This window comes from Copidosoma floridanum, unplaced genomic scaffold (assembly GCF_036245765.1).
Source record: "Copidosoma floridanum isolate Cflo_tuat_1 unplaced genomic scaffold, Cflo_Japanese_pri ptg000006l, whole genome shotgun sequence".
In the NCBI taxonomy this organism is placed as follows: domain Eukaryota; kingdom Metazoa; phylum Arthropoda; class Insecta; order Hymenoptera; family Encyrtidae; genus Copidosoma; species Copidosoma floridanum.
This window is the reverse complement of record NW_028321883.1, coordinates 609,515-631,627: the sequence shown is the minus strand read 5'-3', so window position 1 is coordinate 631,627 and position 22,113 is coordinate 609,515. Positions and strand designations below refer to the sequence as shown.

At 33.7% G+C, this 22,113-nt stretch overlaps 1 protein-coding gene and 1 long non-coding RNA gene across 2 annotated transcripts in view; both read left to right on the top strand.

Annotated features, from left to right (window-relative positions):
* The window catches only part of REPTOR-BP (REPTOR-binding partner), a 248,075-nt gene that overhangs the window by 124,153 nt on the left and 101,809 nt on the right, over positions 1-22,113 (top strand). The gene's annotated exons all lie outside the window — the stretch shown is intronic.
* On the top strand, positions 17,252-18,227 carry LOC149375484 (uncharacterized). Its single transcript, XR_016292829.1, has 3 exons — positions 17,252-17,437; positions 17,634-17,831; positions 18,176-18,227. It is a non-coding gene; the product is annotated as an uncharacterized LOC149375484 (long non-coding RNA).

The window sequence follows — 22,113 nt, the reverse complement described above, 5'->3', positions numbered from 1 at the left end:
AAGAATTATTTATAAACCATTTAATGCCCGCTCTCACTAAATACCATCTACTGTACTACTTCATAGGATGATCATGGAATTAACACTTCTTGTTTCATGAATAACTTAATCTGATTAGTATACTTACATATTCTAATGAGAAGTATTATTTTTTTCTTTCGTCCAGTACACGTCGATGTACTCTCAACAAGACAATACGTGATTAAGTTATAGGTCATAATATCAATACTGGAAGGAGCGTGATACTCGAATCTAATCTTATACTGTCTCTGACACCGTATGGCAACGTCATTTTCATGTTCCCGTAGTACGTCATTTTTTAATAAAGATTCTGCTAGATTACGGTATGAATACAAAATCTTGGCATTGCACTGCAAGTATTTATGTCACTACTAAAGGGTAGTTTTCATATAATGCTATTCGCATTAAAATTTCTGGGTCGTTTAAAATAAAGAAGTTGTTATTTTTGATACATGTGACTTAAGTGGTACTTTTGCCAAACTCGTAAAAAAGTTCCACCTAAGTCACGAATATCGAATATATTTTTTAGCACGAGTGACTTAAGCCCGCCATACTCATAATATGTAGATATAATTTCAATTTTTTTTAAATTCTATCTTAGGTAGAAGACCCAGTACCTGAACACTTCTTAATTGTGCACCAGTACATGAGCACTTGAACAATATCTTATAAATGATATTGTAAACTCATGTAAAATCAATTGAAAAAATTTTTTAAAATATTTTTAAAAGATATTATCTTTTAATTCGTATACCACGTTTATTTATTATTTATTGAAATATTTGATAAAAAAAATACAAAAAAATGTTTTGAAAGATAACTTTTTTATAAGTCAGTTTTTCTTGATTTACGACTGAGATATTGATAGCTTTTTTAACAAAAATTTAACAAAATTTGTGTACAATATTGAAAAAATAAATATTCAAACAATTATTCATACTTAGATCTTTAAAATTTGATTTTGATTTATTTAAAAAAATCATTTCATTTTATATAATTACGTGTTCAAGTACTGCTGCCACATTTGTGTGTAGTACGTAGTAAGTGAACAGCTGACCAGTAGGTGTTCACGTATTGGGTTGTTGGCGCAGACAGACCGTAGTACTTGAACCATACGCTTTACATTATTATTTACTTACTTACTTATGTTTTAAAAACAATTCAAAATTGGCTTAAAAGTACTTATCGAACTACCACTTAAACCAAGTAAGGTATCAAAATATTACAGTTTATTAAGTTAAAATTGCAGGTAAGAAAGCTGCTCAAAACGGCTCAGACGTGTGTGGTTAACCTTAAATTTAACCTTTCCAGTATTAAGATTGGGTAAGTCTCTACCTTATTATTGTTTTTATTGTTGATTTATATATATTTAAAGACTATTGAGTTGATGAGTTTAAAGAAAATTAGTACAGTTTAAAAATATAATTCTTATTTCAGTTTTCAAATAAAGCCAGTGGTTGGATCAAAATGAAAAAATCAAGCGATGTGAAGCAAAAAAAGAAAGTTGAAAAGGGAATTTTAAATAAAACAAAAAGTAATCATAATTACACCATTGACACACTTAAAAGAGCACTAAAAGAAGTTAAAGCTGGAAAAGGGATCGATTTGAGTGCAGCTAAATTTGTTATAAAAGGATAATTTAGTCGTGTTTTATGTAGTCGTGGTATGGTACAATTGTTTTTATCAATAAAAAATTTGTATAAGCACAAAGAGTCATTCTTATTTTTTGTATCCTTTATAAGTGCTTAATTATACAACCTACTCGGATTCTGGCATTATATATTAAATTAATTTTTGCGTGTTCACGTACTGGTCCCACATGCTATATAACCTTTAAAATGTCATCGCAATACATTTTTTTTTATTTGTCTAGATGATTATTCATTATAAACTGGCAAGAATATGTAATATAATAACTATACACTAATTAACATTTTTTTCTTAGCGAATTTTCGCCATATAATAATTATTTTTTAGTGTTCAAGTACTGGTGCAACTTCTTCTAAATTTCTTGATATCTTTGCTGACTGTTCAGGTACTGAATCATATGGGTTTCTTTGAATAATGTTATTTATTCTTTGCTTTTTTATTCATTTGATTGTTAATAGTATATTATTTGAAAGATAAACGTTCAATCTATAAAATAAAATAAAATGTAATGCTGAAAGTCAAATATTTTTACTGCTGCAACGTAAACAAGAAGACTTTCCCGAAAAAGTGTTCAGGTACTGGGTCTTTAACCTTATATACTATAGCTACGCTCTTGTGACAATCGTTCAGTTATATATATATATATCTGGCAGCACACAAATTTTTTCAAACTTATCTGAATGATAAATGTTGTCAAACATCACTAATATATTAATCACAAATGATTATGTCGTTAAATAAATAAGGTAATTGTTTAGTTGGAATAATTATTTTTTGATTGAGTTACAAAATGATACCAATTAAATTTCAAGTATAATTAAATCTTGGGTGATATGCAGACAAAACAATAAAGGCAAGACGTGTGAAAATCCACACATCAGTGGTGCAATAGTTTCAGCCTATCCAAAAGAGGCTAATCGATGTCTTATGAAAACATTGCTAGCAAGCATAACCTTAAAGTTTGAACGATTTTTACTAACGTTTTTTGGCATTCATTGATTTTTTTTCAAGTATTTATCGATTACAGTTCTCTTTTTAACACTGTTACTTACCATACATTTATTTTTCAATTGATTTCATGTGTCTTTATCGTTATTTGAAGCATAAAGACCGATTGTAATAAAGTAAAATCTTTTTTACACGGTGTAAGAAAGTGCTACTTAAGTCACGAAAAAGCATGATCTAAGTGCGGGCTTGAGTCATGCAGTGCTAAAAAACAATAAATTGAATTCTCAAGTTGATTTGATTTGCGGAAAAGCTGTACTATTAACATTTTAATTGAAAAAGTATTTTATTGTATCAATTAATAACATCTTAGTTTATTAGTTTATAAATTTATTGATTAAGTAAGCAATTAATAAATAAAGCAAATGTTAATTATTAATTTTGTTTACTTGCGTGCTAAACTAGTAGTAGATAAATAAAAAATTAAACATTTAATTGCAATGCACTTCAAATTCATACAATAATCAGAAGAGCTTCTCTGCATTGCAATCAACTGCAAATTTATTGTTTTTTGTTACCACTCGAAATTCGAAAAAGTTTGTATAAATAATCGCATTACACGTCAAAAACCATTATATTATCTGCTTTTATCATACAAACCGTATGCGATAAGGTGATTAGTCACTTTTTTCTTCAAACATACATACATACATACATACATGCGTATTGAATATTCCAAATTCATGACCTACAAGAAACTTTTGATTTAGACGGTTACATACGGGTTACTCAGATTATAAGAATACTTATTAACTCTTTATAACAATAAGTAAGAGCTAGAATTTTTGTCTTATACTTTCTATTATTTCATATTTTTTTTTTAAACTGCAAAACATAGAGTATAATTTCAAGTTCAGCAAATTAGTTCTTTTTTTGCAACTATATCAACAGGTTTTCCTAGTTACACTCTTAAATCAAAAATGTTGGCAAGTATTAAGTAAGTTGATAATGAAAACAATCTTCAATTAAATTGATTATGACAAAAATAATCATACTCGTAATACCCTTATATTTGATATTGATGACAAAGGTATTCTGAAGAAAAAAGTGGTCGGCCATTTTGTTATGGTGGCCATATTGGATGTACCATAATATTAAATGCTCCAAATTGTATTATCATCAGAATCAGGGGTAATTGCCTAATTTCAGCCTTGTCGGTTTTTGGGATTTGGTAGAAAGATCGATCGCAAAATTACTTTTGACAGGCAGGTATGAAACCAAAAACTTAAAAATTAGAAAAGGATCCATATTGGATTGTTATGACATATTTTGAACGGAATGAGCTCTATGGTACATTACGTCACTAGGGCACAAAGTACAAACATGAGCTTCTGAAGGGCGCGATTGTTGTATGTTGGTACCCGAGTCGCGTACAATGTTTTTCTTACTGAGGGCGCAAAGTTCAATTTTGTGTCCGTGGGCACACTTTGTGCCCAGTAAATCACTTTGGGCCCCAGGGCAGAAAAGTACTTAGGGTCTGGAGGGCGCAAAAAACTTTTCTGCCCGTGGGTGCAAAGTGTGCCCAAGGGTGCAAAGTGGCAGTGGCACTTTGGGCTCATGGTAAGAAAAAACTTTTTTCCTACCTTGGGCGTTTTTGAGATTCTACTGTGCCCTTGGTAGAAAAAATAGGATTCGCCACATAAGCCCCATCGCTTCGTGGCTACCTTATGGTACGAGGGACCTGCGAAGCAAATAGCCCCGGAGATGACATTTCTGGTAAATCTGAAACAGATATTAAAACGCGTTTGGTCGTTGACTCTGCACAATATGCATAAATGTGCTAATGAAAAGCAATGGTTTCAAACAAAAGCACTTCCATATTTAAAAATTTATTTCTCACGAAAATGTTGATGATTTTTTCTAATATTAATTTATTACTCCCCGTAATTTACAATCAATACTTGATTTAAACAGAAAAATGTTACCCAAAATTCTGTGTCACTTATAGAAAAAATCTTATCAGTGGACCTATTCGGAAAATAAGTACTTTGTAAATAATCATATGCCTCTTAATAAATTTCTGCAACTATATCATCATGATTAAAAAATACCAGTTAGTTTTAAATAGACCAATTTTAACTGACTTTTAATACTTTTAATACTGGAAGTTAAGGTTCTCTGTGCTTGAACTCATACCGCATTGCCGAGAAATAAATTTGTGGTTCATTAATTTGTATTACTCACAGTTCATGTATCAAGCTGCTCTTTTTCGGGTAAAATTTCCTTATAATGTCTTTTTACTGACACATAAAATTATTGATTATGTACTTTCAACGCACAATATGACCACGCATGAGCCGAGGGGAAATGATAATATCAATGTAAATCACATGTATAATAATTTTTTTTTCGTAATAATACATTTTTTTTCGTAACAGTATGCTCTTTTTTAACTTCTGGAATTTGATTAAATAAATAATCAGTCTTGCACCGAACAATTTTCATACGATCATTGAAGTAATATGAAGTAGAAAATTTTCCTTTGAAACTTAAATTTTCGCTTGTATTAATTATGTTTTTAGGAATCAGTCATTTATAGAAATCACGTAATAAATCCAGAGTTATATTTTTACTACACAGACTTGTTATTATCGTAACGCTCTTTTTAAATTTCTTAAAAAATGCATTTAAATTAATGTGGATTTTTAATAAATGATTGTATAGTCAGGCCCAAAAGTTTCCTAATTGATTTGACATTATATATGACTTGAAAAAAAAAATTAAAAAATTCCAAACATTTAATTAAAAGAATCTGAGTTAGGGGATGCAAATACTGTAGTTCTTGTGAAATTATCAATATGTTATTAACATCGTTCATTACATTATTTAACTAAATAAAAAATTCTGGATCATTTTCGTTACAATAATCAATCTATTGTTTCATAAAAAAAAATACCGTTTCATTGACAAATTTTTGAATGATGTCAATAAATATTTTAACGACATTTCTAGGTACAAATACTTTATTATACAAGCTTAATGTTAATAATAGCATTTTATGCTTAAGATTCATATGAGCATTAGCCGTTTTACTTACTATTTTTGTAATCAAATAATTGAAGTCCTTACATATATAAGTTAAAAACTATAAATATATTATTTTTTCATCCACATAAATTTTATTATTATTAATTACAAAATACCACTATAAACAGTAGTCAGAGTTTCAACATTACGATTTTACATCCCTTTCGTAAAAGTCAGAGGTATATTATACACTTTATTCAATTTGCGTTTATTGTATTTGCAAAATTTGTATTGTAAAGAACTTTTTTATTACTCATTGATTTTTGTACCTGATGAGAGCTGGGACATTGTCCAAACGGCCAAAACGTCGTTTTGTTTTTTAATAAATACAAAATTTAACAGTACCACCATCAGACGTTATTTTAATCGTCATTATTACTATTGATTTTAAACGTAATCTTACCTTACAATATTTTACTTAACTTTTCTAAGCCCTATTGATGTATCAGTGATTGTATGAATGAATTCATGATAATTTTTTTTACGTGATTATTTAATACCAGCAATCAAAGATAATAAGATAATAAGATATAAAAAGAATAATATAAAAATATTAAAACTCACAAAAATTGCTTTCTATACGGTACAAAAAGTGAGGATGAAGAAATTTTCTGCATGTAATGGTAATTCTCATACCTGGTAGAGCATGTCACCAGGACAAGCACAACGCCCGAGAGACTCATTGTGCTTACCCTGATTGGATGCGTACCAGGCATGGACTCTATTTTTCCTACTGAGGGTGCACTAAACGTCCAAATGTTAAAAAAAGCGCTCAAAGCCGGAAATTACATATTTCCTTCGTAGGGTAGAAAGTACAACTTGCACTCTCGAAGGGCATGGTTGTTGTATATTTGTGCCCGAGGTGAGAACGACATTTTTTGTATCGAGGGCGGTAAGTGCAACTTTGTGCCCATGGGCACACTTTCCACTCGCCAATTACTTTCCATCTTAGAGTGGGAACAAACTTTAGGCCTGGCAGGGCCAGAATATTTCTTTCCGCCCGTGGGTGGAAAGTCATTATCGGGTCGAAAGTGTGTCCTAGGGCGCAGAGCATCGGGCTCGAGGACGAAAAATTATTTTTGTTAATTAATGGTAGTTTTCGTACCTGGTGGCGCATGTCGCCAAGGCAAGCACCAGGCCCGAGAGGCCAGTGAAGCAGGGCCCAAGGGACTTTTTGTGATTGTCCTGGTTGGATGTGCACCAAGTGTGAACCCTATTTTTCCTACTTAGGGCGCACTAAACGTCCAAATGTTAAAAAAAATGCTCAAAGTGGGAAATAGTATATTACGTACGAATACGCAAAGGCTTCGATGTATGAACCGAGAGGTTTATGGTACGAGCCGAAGGCGAGAGTCATAACAAGGTTCGTAAAAATCCTTTTCGAACGAGTTTCGTAAACTATTTTTCCGCCTGAGAACCTAAAATCAGGCGGGAAACTTTATTTTCTAGTTTTTGTTTAGTTACTTTTTAAAATTTATTTTACACTAAAATAATGATGGTATGTTTAGTCGTGTACAATAGCAAGAACCGTCTATACACCATCTATACAATAGTGAGTCGATATATTCCGGTTGAGTAAATTAAAAATTGTTTTATTAAGAAAGTTTTTTGTTTATAACGACATATTATTATTATTTTTTCAATTTCCAAGAATTTTCCCCGTTTTCATATATAAATTTTTTTAATCTCTAATAACAATTTGTCTTTATTGAATAAAAAATACAATTGGGTCAGCTTTATCAAAAGTTTAATTAATTAAAGTATCATTATTAATGATATAAAACCCATAACAACCACAAACTCTTCAATTTTTTTGTATTTACTGTTGCTATATACTTTTAAATTTTAAAATAAAGTTGTCTTCTATTTAATGATGCTATTTGTTTAATAATAACTTCATAGGAGACATGATCTTCAATCTGCCATTGCTGAATTTTTCTTCACTTTTTTTTTAATATTTAGAAACATGCACGTTCGTTATCATTTTGCAAATTTATTGATTTAATTAAACTCAAACTAAGCTGTTAAGGGTGTCAGTCATTTTTCATTGAAATTTTAAAATTGTTTTCTTCAAACATTTAGTCTGGATTATTTAAAAGATAAACGACTAGACACTTAAGGACATTTACCTAAAAAAACAGCATACACTGCATAAATAATGTAATGAAGTTTCAAATAATGAAAACTGATACGAATCCAAAAATTTTATTTAAATACAATTTCCGTAATGTATTTTAGTAACATAAAATTTGTTAGCTTAATTTAAATCTTCCTATATTATGTAGTTAATTATGTAAAAAATTTCACACAGCTTCCCATCAGACCACCCACACCGATTCACCACGAAATAATGTAAAATTTCGTTATTTTCTCTCTTTTTTTGATACATTATGATTTTTGTCAAAACCCTCCACATACCTTCTACTGACCCCCACCATTTTTAGAAAACTTACCGAAAATCCTACCGATCTTCACGGACCATAATATGTTTGCAAACGGGTGAATGTCATACATGTATGTATACACAGTATATATATGTGTATACATTTTTACATATGTATACATTTTATTTCATTTTTAATCTACATCAGTATCTAACTTCGATAAAATAAAAAATTTTTTATCACTAAATCGAATAAGATTCATTACATTAACTTTACGTATAAATTTTTAAAATAATTAAGCTGAGTAAATATTATCTTATAATCAATAGATTCCAATTGTTGCCCAACCCCCCGGCACTTCTACAGCGCCCCCACACCATTTTTAGAGAATCTGACGGAGACCATACGGATTCTTACGAACCCCAACATATATACTTACGTGTGCGTGTCGTATATATGTATGTATACTTGTGTGAATACATTTTATTCACATATGTATAAATTTTGGCGAGTTTTTTGGCTTGGAGGCTTATTTTCAAAAATTTGTGATTTCGAATCTGTAAAAGCTACGACATAGTTATCGGCAATTTAGTTGTTAAAATTGTTTTTTAACAATAGCCCTTAGAACAAATCAAGTTTTTAATACTTCTATTAAATTCCCCATGAAATTTTTCGTCAAAAACATGTTTTCAAGATATGGTACCGTCTCCATTATATTATTATTGTTGAAATAATAAGTTACGTAGCGCATGACGGCAAAAAAATGGTTTTTTGCTAATAAAACAAAATCTGTGACTCGTATCAAAAAAAGTTTGCAAAAGTTGTAAATAATTGAAAGATCTACGGCTTTCTTAAAAATTAATTTTTGACATACCCTTAATATTTTTAATTAAAATGCAAAAAACGTTAAAAATCATCTTTTTAACATTTATTTTATTGCAAATGTGCAAAAATAAAAAAATTATGGGTAGTTTGTTCACAAACCGAATCTTCTACGTGTTAGAAAACTTCTTTGTAAAAAAGTATTATCTAGCATTTTCCGATTTTTGACATTCTTGAAATTTCGTGGGGAAGTCTACCTAAAATGATCCAAGATGTTCCACAGGCCAAACGTGTTCTTAGCTGACCGCCGCTACGCACTAGTGCCAGGGTCTAAAGAAACAATTTAAATAGTTTTTTAGAACTGGTGGAGCTCTGTGATTGGTTGATGTAACGCTAGTGCGTAGCACATAGTGGTCACCAGCTAATGTAGAATACAACCCGTGTTAGATCAGCTGTGCGCGTCTTTTAGTCTGTTACGTGTTTAAAGAATTTCCTGTGTCATTGTAATAATGTCACAGAAAGAGGTGTAAACTTTGTGAGGTACTAATATTCGGTCTGATCGATGTTTCAATCGTTTCAATTTAACACATCTTGCTACAAATGCTTCTAAACTGAGAAAAGTGAACGACAACCAACTCAGCAAGTTGAATTTAACAACTTTATCACAGACATTACAACAGAAAATTCGCAATTCTTGTCGCGTGCGAATATCAAAAATAAAAAATGAAGAACAAAAGAATGAAGATAAACCACTGGAAATGGTACGTATAATACTTAGTATGTAATATTGTGTTCAGAGATACCTAACCTTTCGTCTTTATAAATGAGCTGAATTACCCAGTAAAAAGTTACAGCAGCTGTGTTTTATTTTCTTAGTTAATGAACTCCATTAACTATGTTTGACTTATATTTATTGAATTTTTGTCGGTATTTTAAGTACTATTTTTTTTGTCGCAAAACACGGAAGAGTCATGGAATGAAGAATCAGACGTAAAAGTCGGTAGCAGCGAAAGAACTTCTGGACTCTCAGGAAAAAGTACATCGTCATTGTAGAGCGAACGCGTTGATTATCTCAACAAAGGATTGAGCCTGGTAGGATCATCACCGATCAACAAACAAAAATCACACAAAAAAGGTATCCTGAAGAAAAATCTGAAAAATTTTCTGCCCCGATTAAAAAAATGATTTTCAATATCGATGGAGATGGTCTCGACGATTCTAAAGATAATGACAATGATACTTTAATAATAAGAACATGGCAAGAAAGTCTTAAAACTTCAGCTGACCGAACTCACAAAATTAATGTATTAACGATTTTTGGCACTGATCGTATCAAAAAATCAAGGAAAAGTTTTCAACAGCTACTATTCATACGATAGGTATAGCAAAAAATATTACGAAAGATAAAGGTGTATTAAGTAACCCAAAAAAGATTATGTCTCAATCAAAGTAAATAATACTGAAATACAAACGCAGGAAGGGCTCATTTTAAACAGTTTTGCGACGTGGCAAAATTTGCTTCGCAAATTTGTTTGCCACGCCACAATCAACGCCCCTGCTCTGAAGCTAAATAATCATGCTGATGTATATCCATAACCTTTTCCGTGTGCTCTATTGTAACGAATTTTTCGCAAGGAGAAGAAAAGACGAGATGCGAAGGGCCAATGGGTCAAGGTAGTATGAAGAGTGCTAATGGAGATTTTTGTAAGTGCCGCAGCAGCGACACGAATGAGAGAGATCGGTGGATTAGGTAGGGACAGAGTAGTTGGGTCGAAAGATAACTAGTTGACCTACCGAGCGACGAGTTGAAGACTGACGGGATTGATGAATTCAGTGGGTGTGAGACCACCGAGCGCGAAGTGTAGGAGAGAGAACGTGGAGCCAGAGAGCAGAGAGTAAAAGAGTATTAAGTGCGAGAGAGAGAGAGAGCGAGTGAGAGAGTGAGCGGGAAGAAAGACCCGGAAAAATAAGCCTGATCCCAACCCATCCGACCCTGAACGGCGGCCATCTTGAGACGAAGCGTCCTCCCGTGACGACCCGAGATGAGCCCGAGGAGAGAGGTGTATGGGACAGCAGGCGAGAGAGGCCCAGGTATCACGCAGCGTCGACTTCCCGGACTGCGACCCTCGACGCTCATGGTGGACTTGTCTTACAGTAAGGAAGTACGGGATACGCCAAGGTACAGTGTGTAAGTTACGAGGGGACACGGGTGAGATCGTTGGCTATAGCGATAGACGCGAGAGTAGGAGCGGAAGGATCGGGGCATGTGGCAGTGATTTTTGCATGCCACGGTCGGGCCTCCGTCGAGACGTGAGGACGGACGCGTCGGACAAGTGTAGGAGGGAGGGACAGGAACTGAATAAGAGTGAGAGAGAGAGAGAGAGAGAGAGAGTAGAGAGAGGGTACAGGCGGGGGCATAGACGGGAAGCTAACGCCGGAGGCACCTCTTGGGGGACGTCACCGTGGCTTTTACGGGCCGTGACGGCGACCTACTCCGCGGGCTAGAGATCGGGCTAAGTGAGAGTGTGTGTGTGTGCACGTACAGCCAGCCGCATTGAGGAGGCCTGGCCCCGACCGAGAGTTGCGTGGAAGAAAGAGAGTGTAAGAGTGCGTGTGTGTGGGTGTGCGTAAGCGAACATCGTGTCGCTCTGAGCGCACCACTGGCGTCGTGGTTGCGATCGAGGGATTACGGAAGTGTAATTGGGACCAAAGAGAGGTGTTTTAATTATTATAATAAATACGTGAAGTAAAGTCAACGTCACTCTATGTTGTTCATTTGATCCAGACGCGAATCCCCTTTTTAGATAGATCCAGTGAAGGGAGAGTCGAGAGCGCGAATCATCGAGTAGAGACGTACGAGAGTGATTTATCACGGTATTTCCTCTCCAACGGTAAGTCGCTGTAGGGACAAAGAAATACACGTTATAGTTTAAAAGAGTTGTATAAGGCATTTTCAAGTAAATATCCTACAATGAAATATAGTTTTTCATAGTTTGCCAGCTTACCTGCAAAATACTGCGTTCTGGCAAGAGCCTCTGAGACTGATTGAGTTTGAGTTTGTCGTATCCATGGAAACGTCTGTATACTAATAAACGGTGCTAATTTGAAAACAATTACAGCCGATTTTCAGCAACCTTTAAAAGATAATAATGATTGTTTGGGACGTATAGTGTGCCAAGGACAATCCACCGAATGTTTTTTAAATTTATGTGACTAGTGCCCAGGTGTGTCCAACATTGTTTAACAACAAGGAAAAAGTTTTGGTGATAAATATAATGAAAGTATTACGTACAAGCAATGGGTTACGGCTAAAAGAACATCATTGAAATCCCTAATACCACTCGTAGATAAATTTTTGCTCATGTTGAGTAATGGTTTGAAAAAATTACTGGTCCATTTATTCTTAGTAAACAAACAGAGAGATTTTTTGAATGAAATAAAAAGTAAATTGATGAAAAATAAATGTATAGTGATTTGTGACTTTTCCGAAAACTATGCCTTCATTATTCAAAATTCTATTTAGGGAATACACTGAAAAATGACCATGGCTGTTGCTGAACGTCTGTTTCAAAAACAACTTATACAGTTCATCGGATGTAATTTGCCGGATCTAGAAACAAATAACTTATACGTCAGATGAAGCAAGTGGACAGTATAAAAATAAGAAGAACTTTATTAATCTTACCCATCAAATAAAAGACTTTTAAATGACAGCAGAGTGGAATTTTTTTCGACCTCACATGTAAAAGGACCCTGTGATAGAATAGGTGGGACATTTAAAAGGCTAGCCTCCGGAGCGAGTTATTAAAGAGTTCATGATTTAATCAGGACACCAGGAGAACTATTCAATTGAGCAACAGAATCGCTGCTGAATATCACCTGTCGCTATTCAGCAAATGATGAGTACGAAGAAACAAGAAAATTATTGACAAAACAATTCACAAAAGCAATACCAACTAAAGGAACCCTTAAATATCATTGTATAATTCCAGCATCTCCTCAAGAATTGGAAGCTAAATTATTTTCATTGCATGGAAAAAAACTGTTGTGGAAATTTTCAAATTAAATGTATTATATAACTAAACTGTCAAGGTGAGTGTTTACTCCATGATACATATGTCGTTATTCCAATAAAGTACATGAAAAATGAGAAGTATTCCTTTATTTTTCTTACCATGGGCCCAAAGTGCAACTGCCGCTTTGCGCCCTCGGGTCACACTTTGCGCCCTGGTAATCACTTTGGGCCCATGGGCAGAAAAGTTTTTTGCGCCCTCTGGACCCAAAGCACTTTTCTGCCCTAGGGCCCAAAGTGATTTACTGGGCGCAAAGTGTGCCCAGGAGCGCAAAATTGCACTTTGCGACCTTGGGGGGAAAAACATTATACGCGACTCGGGCACCAACCAACAACAAGCGCGCCCTTCGGGCGCTTATGTTTGTACTTTGTGTCCTAGTGACGTAATGTACCATTTTATTGCGTTCAATTTTTCTTTATTTACTAATATATTGTTTTATCATTTGTTATTGTTTGTCTGAGTTGGTGGTAATACTTTTAAAAATCGATATTAGTTTTTTTATCACGTAGAAAACTCGTTTTGTAAGCAAACTACCCATAATTTTTTTATTTAAGCACATTTGCAACAAAGAAATGTTAGAAAGATGATTTTGAATGTTTTTTGCATTTTAAATCAAAATATTTAGGTCACGTCATAAAATAGTTTGCACAAATTTTGTAGATCTTTTAACTATCTACAACTTTTACTCCTTACTTTTTTCGATACGAGTCACAGATTTCGGTTTATCAGCAAAAAACCGTTTTTTCGAGCCGTCACGCACTACATAACTCATTATTTTAAGAATAATAATTGAAAAGGTACCATATTTAAAAACATGTTTTTGACAAAAAATTTGAAGGGGAATTCAATTGAAATATTGAGAACTTGATTTGTTCTCTTGAAGTCCAGTTTCTTAGCTAAGTCCAGTTTGTATATTCTAAAAAATGAAGAGGAAAAAAATTCCTCGGACACGGATCTTTTATTTTTCGATACAGAATCCGTAAAAAAAGTTTTAGGCAAATTGAAGAGTTGTCGATCAGGAAGGTTTTCGGTTTGTTAAAGAATGACCCATACATATAACGTATTCTTTGTCATTCTACCAAACCCCCAAAAATTAACACAGCCACATTATTAGACTCATCAAGTAGATTAATTTTTTTAAGGAGGTTTGGGAGAAAAGTTAGAAATGTAGAATCTTGCCAAAAAAATGCACATTAATTATTTCAGATTTCTCATCACGGAAATTTGCGAGAAAAAAATTATTAAATATAGTCAGTTTAACACGGCCTCTTATAAGAGAAGAAGGTTAGGTTACCTTTTCATTAAAAATGACGTTACATTTTAAATGTGTCAGATTTAAAGGAAACATTTTTATAGATACCTTAGTACAAAAAGAAGATGCTCAACAATAAAAGTCACGACTCGCCAGGCATTTTTTAAAAATACAATCAACTACAGTCGTACAGATTCCAGTTTGTAGAGTGCAAGAGGAGGTGCGCGGTAAAGAGGGCACATCTGCGTGGGCAGGGGGGACTCCCCGTTCCTCACCTCTCTGAATGATACTTCCAAACGTCCTTAAAAACTGTAATCTTATCAAAGAGCTATCAAAACTTTGACAAAGGTTATAAAGAAAAATCTAATAGCCTAAAACTAAAAACATTTTTATTGAATTACATACGTTGACAAAACCACCACATTATAAAATTGATTTTTTTTACCAAGAATGGTCACTAACACATATATACAATAAACCATTAACAGCAGGACGTGTTGCCATTATAGTTTAAAACTCGAGACTTTCAAAAAATTTTGATATATGTGTATACCAAAATTACCAGACATGTATCGTAAGGAAATATTTTCAAGTAAACTCTTACTTTATTGATCGGATAGTAAGTCTATTATTTTTTCTTCTAGAAAATTATAACTAAAGTACTGATAATGTTAAAAATTACTCAACAAAAATAAAAAAAATTATTATGTTTTAATATTATAAGTACAGACTGTCTTACTGATCAGATTTTGAGAATCTTAGTCCATTATTATGAAGGCAAAGATTGACTCAACCAGTTTTTATTAATTCTTATATCATAATTAAATACATCCATTTTAACTATTTGAATATAATCAAAAAAGTATTAAAACTAAATTTCATTTAGGATTCTTATTTGCAGCTACTAATTGAGCATTTAGTATTTGTAAGCATCTAAGAAAATGGAAAAAATTAGTAATCTCTTCATACTGCTATTCAATGCAGAAGCACTTTCAGGATGCAATAGATATAATGAAAAAATATGGTAGACCAGAATTATTTATAGTAGTAACATGTTATCGTAAACTAAAAAAATGGAAGTAAGTTTTATCTGAATTTCTAAAAAAAACAGAATCAAATGATATTTTAAACATGACAGTTATATTATTTTACTTAAAATTACTATCAATTTTAAATAATATTAAAAATTATATTTTTAGTAAAGTGTTTGCATACGTTTAGACACTTTAATTTCAGGGACGTGGTCTACTTCATCCACACGTTTCAATAACTTTACATTCATTAAAAAAAAATATTACGACTGAAAAAATTGACATACTTTTTTATGCTGTAATTTTTTTTGGGGGAATGCGAAACTCACAAAATTATTCGTTAAACACATGCTTTACAGTCCTCAAACTTATAGTAGATAATTAAATGGTTATACCTTACAATAAATTTGTATTGATAGAATGTGAATGTTATGTTCACGTTAAGTTTTAAGCATTAATCTGAAGCATAAAAACGAGAAAATAAAGGAACATAAAAATTTAATTCAATAAGTAGTTATATCGATGCTAAATACGTAGGTCTAATTGAAAGCAGTTTGTAGACTATAATAATTTTTAATTTGTACTGAAAGTCAGACAGTTGTAAATTTAGCTGTCCAACTTGGAATCGAACAATAACTTATTTTTGATAAAAAAAATAATTTGGAAAATACTTTAAAACTATCGAGCGCAACAAACAATTGGGATGTAATTACACAAACAAAATTATTTTCAAAATTAATAAAGTATGTAAAAGTTTGAGAATACTACATTTTTATTCATAAAGTAATAGGTTGCAGAAAAAGAGGGATTGTAATAAAAATCATTACAACAGGTAAATCAAACAAAATATCTACAAAAAATCATAAATGGCTTAAAAAATCTATTTTAAATAAAATAAATGGTGTATTATTCTTCAAAGACATTAAAACATATAAGAAAATTGAATACCAGACGATTAAAGATACTGTAATTGCAATGGATTTAATCGATCATGATTCTCAAACCAATGATATTTTCGAAGAAGCAATTACTTTTAGATTTCCTACGTAATTGAGATAATTTGATGCGTGTTTTATTAATTTTGGAAAATATTCAAGATAATGTAGTACAAAATGAATATAAAAAATTCTCCAGAAGACCATGTAAATAATAAAGTTGATTGGTCTCATGTATATATTTAGTAAATTTTAGAATGAGAAGGTAAATCATGTAAATATTTTAATTTACCTTTACCGAAACAAATTCAACATACACGAAATCTTATGAATAGAGAAATATCTTTTATGAAAAAAATGTTCGCAACCAGTTGTTCGTTTCCGAACGTCAATTTCAGTCCAATAACCTGCGTTTATCTTGCTGTTTGACGTAAAAATATTAATTTTTTTTATGATTATTTAATTAAAAAATAACTAATTTTATTTAACAGTAAACATACTACAGATGGTAAACCCAATCGTAACAACTGGAAATTGTCGAACTAATGGCTATGCATCGAAAATCATTAACTTGCAAATCTTTCTACGTGCAAGCTTGTACACTAAAGAACAGTTTTTGGAGGAAGACTTGAAAAAAGTTAAAAATACTTATGCAGCGTTTGGATGCAAGCCCACGGGTGTTTCTTTAAAAGTTTTTCTCCCTTTCCGCACCATCCTTGTCAAACTCTACGACGATCTGACGAATATTAACCTTGACATCATTCATCTAAGGATTCTGGCTATAGCATGGGTTTATACGTAAGTAGTATTTGTTCCCTTTATTAAAATGTATAAGGCGACTGCTAAATACATATATTTTGATCGGCGTCCAATCAAATATCGGGGTTTAGGTTATTTTACTTAAGAAATCGAATTGAACATTAAGAGTAAAAAAAAAGTCGCTCCTGTTTCATTATTAATTAATTACGAATCTTTCAGCCACGTGCCAGCTACTTTAGATTATTTTCATAAGTGCATTCGATGTGGGCCTCAGCTAGCACGAGATGCTTACAACGTCTTGGTGCCATTGACATCGGAAACGAGGTCTGTGAGCAACTCTCAGGTTAAAAAAATTGCGCGGCTTACTTGCATTTAGTAAGCCAGTCGCTGAATCTGCTATAACTTACGTCCTGGATGTTTATAAGGATACCACTTTGGAATGGCGAGAGGGTGCGACTATTCGATTGATACAAATAATGTGAGCATCAAGTAAATTTTAATGTAATTACATTTATTTAACAGTCATGTATTCCAGCAACAAAGCAATCCCTGTTTAATACGTGGCTTTCGTGTATACTAGCACGTCTGAAAAATTATCTGTACAACACGTATTTGTAGGAACCATTGCAAAAAAGATTAATATTCATACGTATAAGAAATAATAATTGTTACAGTAACAATACTGCTGGCGTTCGTATTTATCGACGGGATATGGCGAACTCTGATAAAGGTGAAGGAAGTAACAGCGAAGAGAACGACGAAAGTGTAGACGAGGAAAAATATGAAGATGCAGTTGATGACACCGAGCACCATGACACTAACAGCGAAACGGAAGCTAATACAACGGATGAAGAGGAAGCTAACGGCCAGTGGTAGGTATAGTTGTTTGTTATTCTTCAAGATTCTTTTTTTTGTATACTCATAAATCGTTGACTTTCTCTACCTTTGTTACGTATTGTTATATGATATAAGCATTGTAATAATTTTTTGTATAAAAAAAAAGATAAATATTAATATCTAATTTCTTATTATTTGAAAAGTAATTTTTTATGTATTTATTCGATACTTTTATATATATATTTTTATTTAGATTTTCATATAATTTTTTACGTATTTATTCTTACATAAAAATATTTCGCAAATAAATAAGCTAGTAAAAAAAAAGACTAAAGGTATAAAAATTTCTAAAATTATTATATCTGCCCTTTATAACCAGCTCAGACAAGGAGACCACTGCTGAAAACGAGGATAACCCAATAGCAATTTAATCAATAACGAAGCGAAGGCTCTTGGTAAGGAAGCTGCTAGTGTAGGTAAAACGAACCGTGGCTACGATGGACCTGAGAAAGCTAGTTGTGTAGTTAAAAAGGCAGCTAATAATTCAAGAGAGAAGACAATCAGTAGTGAAAATTACATGCAGGCTACTGATACTGTGACTAGAAATAATACCATTGACAACAGTTGTGAGAAAGCTAATAAATCAGGCAAGGAGGCACCTTTTGAAGAAAATAAAAACGCTAGTAGTGTTCGCCATGCTGAAGCTAAGAACCTAGATGTGCCATGATCAACACAAAAAGATGTTAGCCAATTGCTACCAAGTACGTCTGAGCCCACTCATAAAATAATATCGAAATACGAGACAACGAAGTCACAAGTATTTAAAAGGAATTGGCGTTTAAATTACCATTATGATATGTATTGCTTGGCTACAAACGGCACCTCTGCTTTCTGGCCAGCAATAATACGATTTTCAAACAAACGACGAAGACAGGTGCACTTTTTTCCTTGGACTAAGTATAAACGTGGAACAGTGATCAAAAAGCAACATAACATTTAACCGTTTTCAGAAATTTATTTGAAAGAAGAAAGAAAAAATATTGTTGAAACTGATATTGATTTGTATGACGAATCGATAAAAGAACTCAATGAGCATCAACTTAAATAAATTAATAAAACTTTCAGTGAAACTTATTATGCATGGTTGTTCTTTCTGCTATATTAAACTAGTGTTAGAGGTATTTTTTATACGATTAGCCTAATAAGTTTTGTCCAGCAGCTCTCTCTCTCTCTCTCTCGCTCTCTCTCTTAGTGTTAACAGGCATCTCATCGTCATAAATTGTCCCATTACTGACTCAATGCTCTATTGGTTGATTCCGAAGCCAAAGTAATACGCTCCACTACTTCAGACGCCCCGTACATCAACGACCATGACTACATCTTCATCGATTACCTGCTACAAATGTCCTCCGTCGAGTCACTGCCCAGAATCCGCAATTTTCAAAACTTTTCTTCCAAAATTTTCTGCTCTTCCTTTTCACTCCTGCTCTCAACACTCTATGAAAGACCGTATGCCGATGTAGATGAGTTACTTTCCACAATATTATACTCGCAGAGCTGTACGTCAGTGCCCCTCCAGTGAGCAGGAAGTTGCACCACTACTCCCTCTACCCTGGTTTGTCCCAGAAATAAGAGAACGTTGCAGAGCTCGTGATCGCCTTTATAAGTCATCATGGCGTACAGGTAATTCTGCGCGTCTAAGGCTCTACTGTGCGCTGCGTCGTGACTTCAAGCGTGATATTCGAGAAGCACGCGACTGCTTTCTGCGTAGAGCCCTGGAAGGTATAAGAGAGCCTTCCTGGTGCTGGCAAATGCTTTTTTTAATGGTAGATATCTAAAAAGTACACTAAATATGGGTTAGTAGTTGGCTGATTTTCCTCGCACGAGACCATAAACAACAGTAGCACATACAGGTGTATACTACTTGGGTGCTACAGTTAGCCCAGATCGCGTAGTCGATTAACAAGATCTACATTTTTTCCCTTGCTGTGTGTTTACCTATCGAATGATCAAAAACCCCATGATCTGTATTAGGTAAAAGGCGTAGCTACTTCACGGCCTTTGATATGTACAAATAAGGCAAAAAAGCCGATCGTGTCAATCGAGCAATATAATTTCGCTTATATACGGTTCTAATCGCTTGTGAACGACAACAACGACGATGTCGATGGCGTGTAAGTACAGGGGCTCATCTATTTATGTACTGAGGCAAATAACGCTCTATTAAAAGAAAAAAAGGTGGGTCTCTGTATAGCATCAACTGAGATTATCAGAGTCTCGTGATGCGAGGCATACATTAGGGGTGAGTTTAGGGTGGGCGTGCACTTGCACGTACATTTATTATAGTGATGATACAATGAGGAAGTTACAGCAACTGCTCAATATGAGCTCCTTCCTCAGCAATAAAGCACTCCATTCGGTGCCCCATTTAAAGTCGTGCGTTTTTTATTTCCTGAGGTGTGATAGCAGCGCATTTTCGGCGAATTCGCCTCATCTTATCTTCTAGAGTCGTTGGTGGCTCTCTGTAGCAACGTTCCTTCAGAACGCCTCAGAGCCCGTAATCACATGGAGTCAGGTCCGGGGATCTTGCAGGCCAACGACGTGGCCCGTTAGTACCCAGCCATCTTCTCGGGAACATTTTGTTGAGACAGTTGGTCGCATGGTCACTGTTGTGCGTGGGTTCCCCATCTTGTTGCCACCACATACTCCGTCGAGGAACAGGATTGTTTTGCAAAAGTCTCGGCAAAATATTTTCCAAAAAAAGTGCATAATCACGCCCACGTCCATTTTGATTAAAGAAATGAGGACCAACGAGCCTATCACCGATGATTCCGATCCAAACATTCAATTTCCACTGTCTTTGCCTTTCAATTTCAAAAATTTCGCACGGATTATCTCTACTCCAACTACGATGACTCTGGCTATTTAGCGTGCCTTTCTGAGTAAATGTCGACTCGTCGGTGAAACAAACGTTTCTTGCAAAGTCTGGATTACGTCTTAATTTACCCTGCATCCATCGAGCACAGTTCAATCTTCTCAGTTCATCACCTTCATGCAAAGCTTGCACTTTTCGGAACTTGTACGAGTAGCGAGTTTCTCTTGCTATCTTCCGTACCGTTTCCTGATGTCCTCCTAAATAATTAAATTAAATTAACGTCTCACACATGATTAAAAATGAATTTACAGATTTTTACACAATTTTTTGTAACTTAGATGTTGTGGAAGTGCTCGTACGCTTTGTACTGGTCGCTCCTCAAGATTTCGCTCAACAGCTGCTCGTAATGGGCCATCTCTCACAGGTCTCTGTCTCTGTGCTCGTGGACGATTTACCAATCCATCTTGCCCATACGCTCTCAGAGTGCTGTAAATTTATTATTCATCATACTACTAAATAATTTAACATTTATTTGCTGTTCACTACTAATAAAATGGGAATTAAACTTAATTCTGTATCGCATAATATACCAAAATTGTAAAATTGAATTTTTGTTTCTTAAAGTCATAATTCAACAGTAGTGAATCATGGTAAAATATGGTCTCCAAAGTATAAAAAGAGAAAAAAAGCTAATTAAAAAACTTATAATTTCATAGCATAATTTACAAGTGAAAAAATTACTTGCGAAACATAGCACGTGTTGGGCAGTAAATAATTAGGAAGCGTTGAAGATGTAATCTGATTGTAGCTCGATAATAAGTCACCCCATTTACACGTGTTTCAAAAATACATTCAAGAATACGAAGTCTTCTATCTTTACGTTCACGTGGAGGGTTACGGATTTGATCTGCCATTCTTAGTCTTCCGAAACTACGGATTTCACAAATGAAAAAAGCAGAGAACTAGAGTCTGATCCTACTTCATGAATCAAAAATGATTTTTTACAATCTATAGCAGCTATGTTCTTAAAAGCTAACCATAGAATAGGAGAAAATTTAACTGTAGTCATAACAATAAAATGAATAAAAGTGCGACACACCTTCAATTTTTTCACGTATCGTTAAATACCTGAGGTGAAATACGATACGCCTTCGATTTGCTAAATCATCGCAAATTTTCAAAGGTAAAATGCGGTACACCCTGTAATCGCTTAGGTATCGCAGACACTTTGAAGTATAGTGCAATATGTCTTTCTGCAAATTTTCAAAAGTGAAACGCGATACACATTCGATTAACTCAACTATTTCTGATTTCCTCAGCTAAAATGCGATATGCTTTTTTTAGACATCCCGGACCAGTGGGCATAATGAAACGCTTTAAAATTTTATCGAAAAGAAGACCTCGCGAGATACACAAATTACAAGTTTTCTATCGAAAATTTT